Raw genomic sequence first — 9,550 nt, 5'->3', positions numbered from 1 at the left:
TGCATACCCCATGTTCCCCCCATCTGGTTGACCAGACCATCAGCCCTGGACCCCCCTGGACGGGTGTGTATTATGTGTTAATGTTTGCACCAGGTAGAAACTTTGGAGTTTTCCGTCTTATATAGTTTACCATTTCTCTGATACCTTCGCCATTTTGTTTACCTCCTACGCAGCTGCCCTCTAGGGGGCTATCCCAGTGGACGGGACCGGATGAACCACTCTTCTCGGATGCTCTCCACGGTGGCCATTATAGAGGGCCTCTCCTCGGGAAGAGGCAACCCCTTTCTCCCTGCCCCCACTCCTCCCCCTACCCCCTTCCTGTACGAGTGGTCACCTGAAACTGGCCTCCATGGATGACACTGTTGCTCACTGTGTTGATGTTACTAATGTTAGTTTTAGTTTTTGCTGCTGTTGTTTATATGTTATTGAAAATGCACTTACAGATGTCTTCGTAGATAAGGTCTGCCAGAGCTGACCTTAAGTTACCGCATTCGTGCGTTGACTGCGGCAACGTGATGAACCCCACTGTGAATCCCTCAGTTAGGAATTCGACCAACGTAGGATCGGGATGCTCGTGCAGGTAAGTGGCTACGATGTCGACCTCTACCCGTCGACATCGTAGGTTTGCGACGTTCTAATTGATCAGCTAACTTTGGGGTGAGCCCGATAACAGATGGAGCAATAATCTGTGATGTGGGTAATTGCATGCCTTGTAATTAAAATTATTAGAAATTTGGGCTCTCCCTAAGCAATGGATGGGCCTGCCTAACTTGTCCATTTGATTAGGTGCTGCGCTGGGAGGCGTGGGTAGTAAAGACACAGTCCTGGAAGATGGACCTGCATCGCTGGAGGCTGGATGAGGGCACCAATTTGCTGTGTGTGCCGATGACTGGCAATTGGAGCAAACCGGGGACTTCAACCCCGCAAAGTGTCTACAGAACAGCTCAGTATCGATTTTACTCCAATTGGTGGTAAACTGAAACTGAGCCAGCACGGCTGCTGCTTTGGCCGAGACTGCTCTGTGGTAGTCGTAGAAAGCAAAAACCACCGTACTTATAGCCCAAATCTACCACTACATGTAAATATGCGTTGAACTCCTCCCTCCTTAGTGGACTGACCGTACAAATTACGTCCCTATAGATGCCGAAGGCCAAAACGAACTACGGAATGGAGAGCTTCCGATTTAGCCTGGGGTCTCTGCCCTTTAAGATGACTGATACCTCCCCACAAGCGTAGGACTTGTTCTCGGCTACATCATGGGCTGCTATAAGTAAAGAAGCTAAGTTCACGTCCTTACCCTCCAGAATATCTTTCCGCAGATTAGCGGGGATAAAATGAGCAGGAGTGACGTTTGGAGGAGAGCTGACTGTACCTGGGCAGGGCAAGAGGGCACTAGACGCCCCTGGGAGGACCTGATTCTACAAAGTAGGGATTCCAGTGAGAGGATAAAAAGTAGGGGGGAAGAGAGGGCATCCCTGCCTGGTGCCATTTGATAGTGGGAAATAGTCGGAGTATGTGCCGTTTACCCGTACACGGGCCGTGGGGATAGAGTAAATGGCCGATATCCATTTACAAAGGCCTTCTCCAAAACCCATCATCCGGAGCGTCGAAAGAAGGAACGACCAGTCCACTCAATCAAATGCTTTTTCCGCGTCGGTGGAGAGGAGGATGGTGGGGATGTGTTTCTCTGTGGCATAGTAAATGGCATTCAGCACCCTGACGGTGTTATCCTTAGCATCTCTGCGTTGTAAAAAGCCCTGTGTGAATGAGTTTGCTAATATATTGCAGTAAGCGATTGGCCAAGACCTTCGAGAACAATTTCAGGTCCACATTTAGTAGGGAAATTGGTCGATAGCTGAAACAAAAGGAAGGGTCCTTCCCCTCTTTGTGATAGTGGCTCGAAGGGAGTCAGCTGGGAATTAGTGACCGGCGAGGAGTGAGTTGTATGCCTGAAGGAACGGCGTAGTTAGTTGTTCACTAAAGAGCTTATAGTAACGAAGGGAAAAACCGTCAGGACCTGGAGCCTTGCGTGGTTTCATTTGACGTATAGCCGTCATCCACTCCACGGCGGAAATAGGGGAGTCTAACTCTGCCACTGCGGCCGCGGGTAAGCGGGGCAGGTCCGTCTGTGTCAAATAAGCTTAAATCTTGGCAAGGCGTTCAGTGAAAGACTCTGGAGTTGGTATGCAAAGACTCTGCTACATAAAAAAGTCCCGGAATCGGTCAGCTACAGCCCCTTAGCTTGATAGGAGGCTGCTGTCACGCCCTGTGATGTTGGGGACAAAGGTCTGAGCCCGGGACTCCCTAAGCGCTATGGCCAAGGATCTGCCGGGCTTATTGCCGTATTCATAGTATGATCTTTTAACTCTTATCTGTTTGGCTTTGATTATGCCTAACATTATATCGTTCAGTTTCGTTCACAACTCGGCTTCTACTGCTACCGCGTGGGTTCGTTTGTGACGGAGTTCTAGGGAACTAATTTGATCCAGCAGCGTGGAGATTGTCTCCCGGCGTTGTCGTTTCGCGTGGGATGCATGAGAAATAAAAATACCCCGCACGCAGCATTTGTGCACAGTGCGCCTCCCAGATAGAGAGGGGGTGTCTCCAGAGTCTGGTTTTGCCGGAAATAGTGGGTCAGTTCTTGTTTAACGCGATCCGTCAACAGGGCGTCATCAAGAAGGAGGTCATTAAGCTGCCAGTGCCACGGTCTGGCACCCTCCGCATGGAGCAATATATCCATTAGGATGGGGGCGTGATCTGAAATCGTGAGAACCTCTATGGAAGTTCGTCATACTCTATGCAGATCCCCCTGTCTAATCAGGAAGTAATCAATCCTCGAATAGACTTTATGTGCCGGAGAGTAAAATGAGTAGTCGTGTTCCCGTGCATGCATAAGTCTCCATGCATCCACCAATGGAGGGTCTTTCGCAGCCAGTGGAGAAAGGTATAGGAGAGATGTGATGCATTCCTGGAAATGTCGAGTTGCGGGTCTAGTACGACATTGAAGTCTCCTCCCATAATGAGTATCCCCTCAACAAAGTCCGGCAGGGCTAGGAGGCATTCCTCTAAAAAGGAGATCTGGCCTGAGTTGGGGGCATAGATGTTGACTATGGTAACTAGAGAACCATAGTAGCACACTATCACTCACTGTAGACATGTGCTGCCAACCCCAAGACCTAGCCACAAGTCGAGTTGCGGGTCTAGTGCAGCCAAAACACGGGACCCCCGTGTTTTGGCTGCAGGGGACGAGCCATGATATACAAACGGGAAGCGAGAGTCGGAGAGTCTCAGGATGCAGTCCGACTTGAAGTGCGTCTCCTGGAGATATGCCACCTGTACTCTATGTCTCCACAAGTCCCCCAGGACCCTTGACCGTTTTTCTGGGATATTGAGACCCTTCACATTCCAGGAAAGGAATTTCGTGGGTAGGGCTGCAGCCGTATTATCTCTGCGTCGAGCCATGTCTGCTGGTGTCAAGGAGAGATAGAAGGGGGGAGAATGGGGGAGGAGAGGGGAAACAGACAGGAAGAGGGGGATAAAAGCAAGAGGGCACGAAGTAGGTAGATAGAAAGGTATAGCAGGACTGAGTTAAGGTGTCAGCCCACTATCTGGGACAAAAGGACAGTACTCTTATGCAATAAAACAACAGTAATGTTCAATCTTTAGAACTGAAACTAGAAAACCACAACTAAAACCGCCCTCAACGCTAATAGCGAAGAGGGAACCTAGGTGGGGGAATGTGAAGCAAGGAAGCGTAATGAGGTGCTCCCTTGAGTACCCATTTAGGTAGCGTGTCCCCAAGCCACTGCGGCTGGAGTACCGAAGGCTGCATGCCTATTCGATCCATCAGCCACCCAGAGCATGGAACCCCGGAGGTGTATTTGTCAGGAATGGGAAATGTGGCTTTGCCCCAACTTTGTAAACACACGTGGGATACCGTAACATAGCAAGTCCTGATAGGTAGATAGATCTTGCGGGGGCGGGCCAGAGGGAGAGCTATCTCCTGTGCCGGAAAGGCAATAAGGCCCTAACCCCTGTCTTCTGATCTAGCAGTGTAAATCCATCCCCCCTAACTACCCCCTCCATCTTCGCACCACCAGCTCAGCCAGGCCACCGCTGTGCAACTGGGCGTATATTAGGGAGAGAGCTCGCTCACTTATCAGCTGGGCTACGTCCATTAATGTGGAGCATCGTATGGAGTGGGCTAACCCGAGGTGGTGGCACGGAGAGTTCCCATAGTAAAATAACAGCAGAGCCTGTAATCAGTATGCAAAAATCGCCACGGGCAGGGCCCAGCAGAGACTGACAGTCCTGGGGTACCTGAAATGGAAAGGGATTATGACATAGAAGTTACTTTAACATCGTATAGGTATACCAGCACATGCTTGGTGCCCATTCTCAGTACCCCCGGGGAACCAGCGGTTCACTCAAAAAGGATATAACCTGCAACAATAAGAAGGGGTGTCGAGAGATAGGACAACAACAGGGAGCAACAATGCAAGGCCGGGCACCTGAGACCTCCATGAGTATGCTCGGATAGTGTCTAGGTGGGGAGTCTGCACAATGTCAGAAGCATAACGTGGGGTCTCAATCCAGCGAGCGTGCGAGGTCACTGACCTCAGTAGGCTACCCGTCATCTGGATATGAGCATGAGAGTCAAGTGGGGGTCCGGGCGTGGGACCTGATGGAAAGAACTGTGAATGGTGAGTCAATGTCTAAGGCACCTTACTGGGCTCCTGCAGTGTATCCTCAGGTCTCGTGGGATGTATCTCGTGGGTTCGGGGCCGGATCGTCTCTGGGCTGTAGCGTGAGCGCCCTCTGCGGGGCCTCTGAGGTCTAGGAGCCGTCGGGAGATTAGGTCTCAAGGCTGTAGGGGTGAGAAGCCAGTCAGGGACATCAATGGGATCTATATCCAGAAAAGAAAACAGCTCAGGGAGCTGATCAGGTGTCATCAGGAGAAAGGTAGATCCATCCTTCTGCACTTGTAGATGAAAGGGGTGACCCCATTTGTAGGATGCTCCAGCAGAGGATATCTGCGCGAGGAGTGGGCGGATCAGGCGCCTTAGGAAAAGAGTATGTCTGGATAGATCAGGCATGACAGTGACCACGGCACCATCAAAGTCCACAGATTTTTTGAGCCAGGCTTGCCTCATTATGGCCTCTTTCATGTACAAAGAAATGTATACGGCACAATACGTCTCTGGGGTCTGTGCGATCAGAACCCTGGGGGCCGTTGACTCTGTGCACCCTGTCCATTTCTATGGGTGTCATGGGGTCACGATCCAGCAGCTGGTTTAGAATGGCTTGGGTCGTGGTTCTTAGGTCAGCCCCGGCAGTGGATTCAGGGACCCCCCTCAGGCGCACGTTCCGACGATTCCTGTTCTCCCCGTCATCCAGTTTGAGATATAGCACTGCATGGGTCCTGTTCTGGGCCATGGCAGCGGACTCCAGGACGACAACCCGCGTCGTCAGATCATTGTGGGACATTTCAGCCTTGGCCACCCTTTGTTCAAGGCCAGTGACCGTCTGGGCAACCCCCTCTATCTCCCTTCCACCGGCTGCTCAAGGCGGTTCACGTCCTCCTTGGTGGCCAGTGAGTGCAGCAGCGCCCTGATATCCTCCCCTAGGACAGAGGGGAGGCGGGGGTCAAGATGGCCGCTCAGTTCCATGCGTGCAGAGGCGGCCGCCGGGAATCCTGGAGCCGCTGGCGAAAAGTAGCCGGGTATTGTCCAGGATCGGGTTGATCTCCGGTTGCCAACCATGAGGATCAGGGTGAGTAAACTGCAGTCAATCAGCTGCGACAGGTACGTGGGGGAGCAGAGCTCAGGACACACACGTCTCTACGGCTCCATTGCTTGACCACGCCCCCTGAGCTTGAGAATTTGTAACCATACGAACACTAGTCCTCGGAACTCCGTGCTACGATAACAGCCCTATCCATGTGAAATGTGCTGTGTGGATGATTTGGGCCGCCCGTATGCCCTGAGTTTGTGGTTTAGTTAATTTATCATTTATCGGTTTAACACCCCACAATTCTCCCCCCCCCCACCGGCTGACCGCTCACTGCATAAGGAACCTCTAAGTGGAATGTGTACCTGTGAGCCCGACAGCCTATTTGCCCCTGCATGCAATTCCCCTCGCCTGTCACAAGCTTACCTGGCCTGGTGGTCTGACCAATCGCCTGGTCGAGAGCCTAGAAAGAAAGACAAGAAAAAGACAACCAACTCCTTAGAGCCTGCACAAACGCAAACCAAACGTCAAGTGTGAGAATGCGTCCTCTGCGTGTAGGTGGACCCAATACCGGTGGTTCGCGTCCGTGTTGTCCCCCGTGTATGTTCGAAATCACCTGGCCTCCCACAGTCCGACCGTCTGACCAATTGATGCTCGGTGCAGGTGCCTCTAACCGTATGCCCTAGATTCCCCATGGTCCAGCAGCCTGAACCAAACTTGATGCACGTGCGTTGGGCATGTGGAACTGATGAACTACACGAGAAGTCCCCGTGCGTGGACCGGTCTAATGTTACACGAGTGGTGCTCGGGTGCATTGTATAGTTCTGTTAGTCTAACAGAAGGAAACCCGAGTAGTTTATTAATGTGCTGCGCCTTCATTTTACAAGGAAACCTGTACTGAAGGATACAGGCTGCCATTGCTCTACACCCTTTCTGAAAATTCAAGTTCCATGGCTGTCATGCTGATCCAGAGGCTTCGAAACTTGGTAATGGACATATAACTAGTGTGCAGCTTAGCTTCTATGACTTCTGATTTTCCTGATCTTCATGCTTGCTCTGGCTTAGTTTTTCAGAAGGAAGGCCAGGCACCTAGCATTATGAGTGACTATAAAAAGATGATTGTCTATGGGTTCATTTATAAAAGTTCTGCCTGGCTATATGCCTATATAATTCCTATACTCCTCAGCGCCATCTAGAGTCTGCAAATGGCATACACTGAGAGGATGCCGTTCACACCTCTAGATGCCGCTGATGAGTACAGAAATTATATAGGCACATAGTCGGACAGACCCTTTATAAATTAACCAAGTATGAGGTTTCTATACTTTTCTTCCTGCACTGTACACTCACTTGGGGAAAATCCTGTAGTTTTACAATACAGTTATGCAATACCAAAACAATGTTTGTAGACTGGATAAAGAAATAACACATAGCATATGATTTCTTTGTTTTATTGTTTAATTGAACAGGCACATACAGTGTATTGTTCACCATTTATTTGTTACAAAAATTTGGTCCTGGATAAGCAAAATATCTGTGTTTTACACAAGATCACTGCTTTTCTAAATCAAAGAATAAGTGCACTTTCATTAAAAAAAGGCACCAATTCTTTCTGCCCGCCTCCTCCCCCCTTCAACATCTCAGAGCCTCCATTTCCTGGCCAGGAAATGCATTGACATGAGCCCCAAAGACTTGTATAGTGGTCAGGCGCAGCAGGAAGTGAGAGGAGTTCTGTGCAGGATCTAAACAATCTGGAGGACATGGGTGCCAGATCTCAGTAAATATAAATCTGTGGAAGGGGAATGTGGTCTCTGAGATGTTAGGCGAGTGGGCAGCATGGAATAAATGTACTTTTTTCTGCGTGCACATTGTTTACATGAATGAAGAATTGTGTAGTTTTATCAGGGACTAAAAACCTTCAAAGTGTCACAATGGGGAGAGAAACAAAGTCAAAATAAGCAGATTCATTTTGTGGCCATTTTTTAACATTAAACTTCTATTAACCCCTTCGTGACAGGAGACGTACACTGTACGTCCCGCCACAAAGGGCCCAAATTACTCCGTGACGAGTTTCAGTTTTCTGATGGTTGTTGGAACAAATCAGTGTCACTAACTTATTATTGGCTGTTCTGAAGTTTGAAGCAGCCTGATAATAACCAAAAATGTATTAATGTATCAAGCAGTAATAGTGAGATTAATTAACAATGACTGCTTGATATAATTAAATAAATAAAATAACATTTTTAAGTTTTAAAAAAAAAGTGAAAAGTGTAAAAAAATAAATATACTGGATAAAGAAATAACACATAGCATATGATTTCTTTGTTTTATTGTTTAATTGAACAGGCACATACAGTGTATTGTTCACCATTTATTTGTTACAAAAATTTGGTCCTGGATAAGCAAAATATCTGTGTTTTACACAAGATCACTGCTTTTCTAAATCAAAGAATAAGTGCACTTTCATTAAAAAAAGGCACCAATTCTTTCTGCCCGCCTCCTCCCCCCTTCAACATCTCAGAGCCTCCATTTCCTGGCCAGGAAATGCATTGACATGAGCCCCAAAGACTTGTATAGTGGTCAGGCGCAGCAGGAAGTGAGAGGAGTTCTGTGCAGGATCTAAACAATCTGGAGGACATGGGTGCCAGATCTCAGTAAATATAAATCTGTGGAAGGGGAATGTGGTCTCTGAGATGTTAGGCGAGTGGGCAGCATGGAATAAATGTACTTTTTTCTGCGTGCACATTGTTTACATGAATGAAGAATTGTGTAGTTTTATCAGGGACTAAAAACCTTCAAAGTGTCACAATGGGGAGAGAAACAAAGTCAAAATAAGCAGATTCATTTTGTGGCCATTTTTTAACATTAAACTTCTATTAACCCCTTCGTGACAGGAGACGTACACTGTACGTCCCGCCACAAAGGGCCCAAATTACTCCGTGACGAGTTTCAGTTTTCTGATGGTTGTTGGAACAAATCAGTGTCACTAACTTATTATTGGCTGTTCTGAAGTTTGAAGCAGCCTGATAATAACCAAAAATGTATTAATGTATCAAGCAGTAATAGTGAGATTAATTAACAATGACTGCTTGATATAATTAAATAAATAAAATAACATTTTTAAGTTTTAAAAAAAAAGTGAAAAGTGTAAAAAAATAAATAAATAAGGGACAAATAAATGAATGTATTTATTGAATTTTTTATTAGCTGTGCTGGTTTTGTAAACAAAATACTACAAATCAAAACTGGGAAAAAAGTGGGTTTTTTAATGTTTTTTCCTCTTTTTTTATATTTTATTTGTCCTAAGTGAGGCGTTAGACACACATATGTGATATAAATATGCAGCCTTATCTGTCCTCTAAAAAACAATATATAATATGTGTGGGTGCACTTTGTAAGAAAGTATATTACTGACGTGGAAGAATCACACAGCAAAAATGTCAAAAGTGTGTCAGTCATTTAAGAACAGAAACTAAAGACAAGCTCAGTCATGAAGGGGTTAAAGTGTCTACAAGCCGTTAATAGGGTACATCGATTTAAGGTCATTGTCTGGTTAGTGTAGAACCTGTGGCTGGAAGATAATCCTTCATAATCAGAAAAACCCGCTCAAAAGTTCCTCAACTAAAGCACAGCCAGGTCTACAAGGATGATGTAGGTAAAGCCAGAAGAACTGCTGTGCTTTGTGGTTCCTTTCATGGCCCCTATGTAAGTTTAGGATACGGCAGGATTAGCTAGTGGAAGGAACCACAGTGCTCAGTGTGGGCCGAAGCATCTGACACACCCAGAAGTGTGACTGATGTTGAGGATCTTTCAGTGAGAT

Source organism: Nanorana parkeri, unplaced genomic scaffold, assembly GCF_000935625.1.
Source record: "Nanorana parkeri isolate BGI_ZX_2015 unplaced genomic scaffold, ASM93562v1 scaffold1952, whole genome shotgun sequence".
NCBI classification, from domain to species: Eukaryota; Metazoa; Chordata; class Amphibia; order Anura; family Dicroglossidae; genus Nanorana; species Nanorana parkeri.
Note: the sequence above shows the minus strand (reverse complement) of the source record.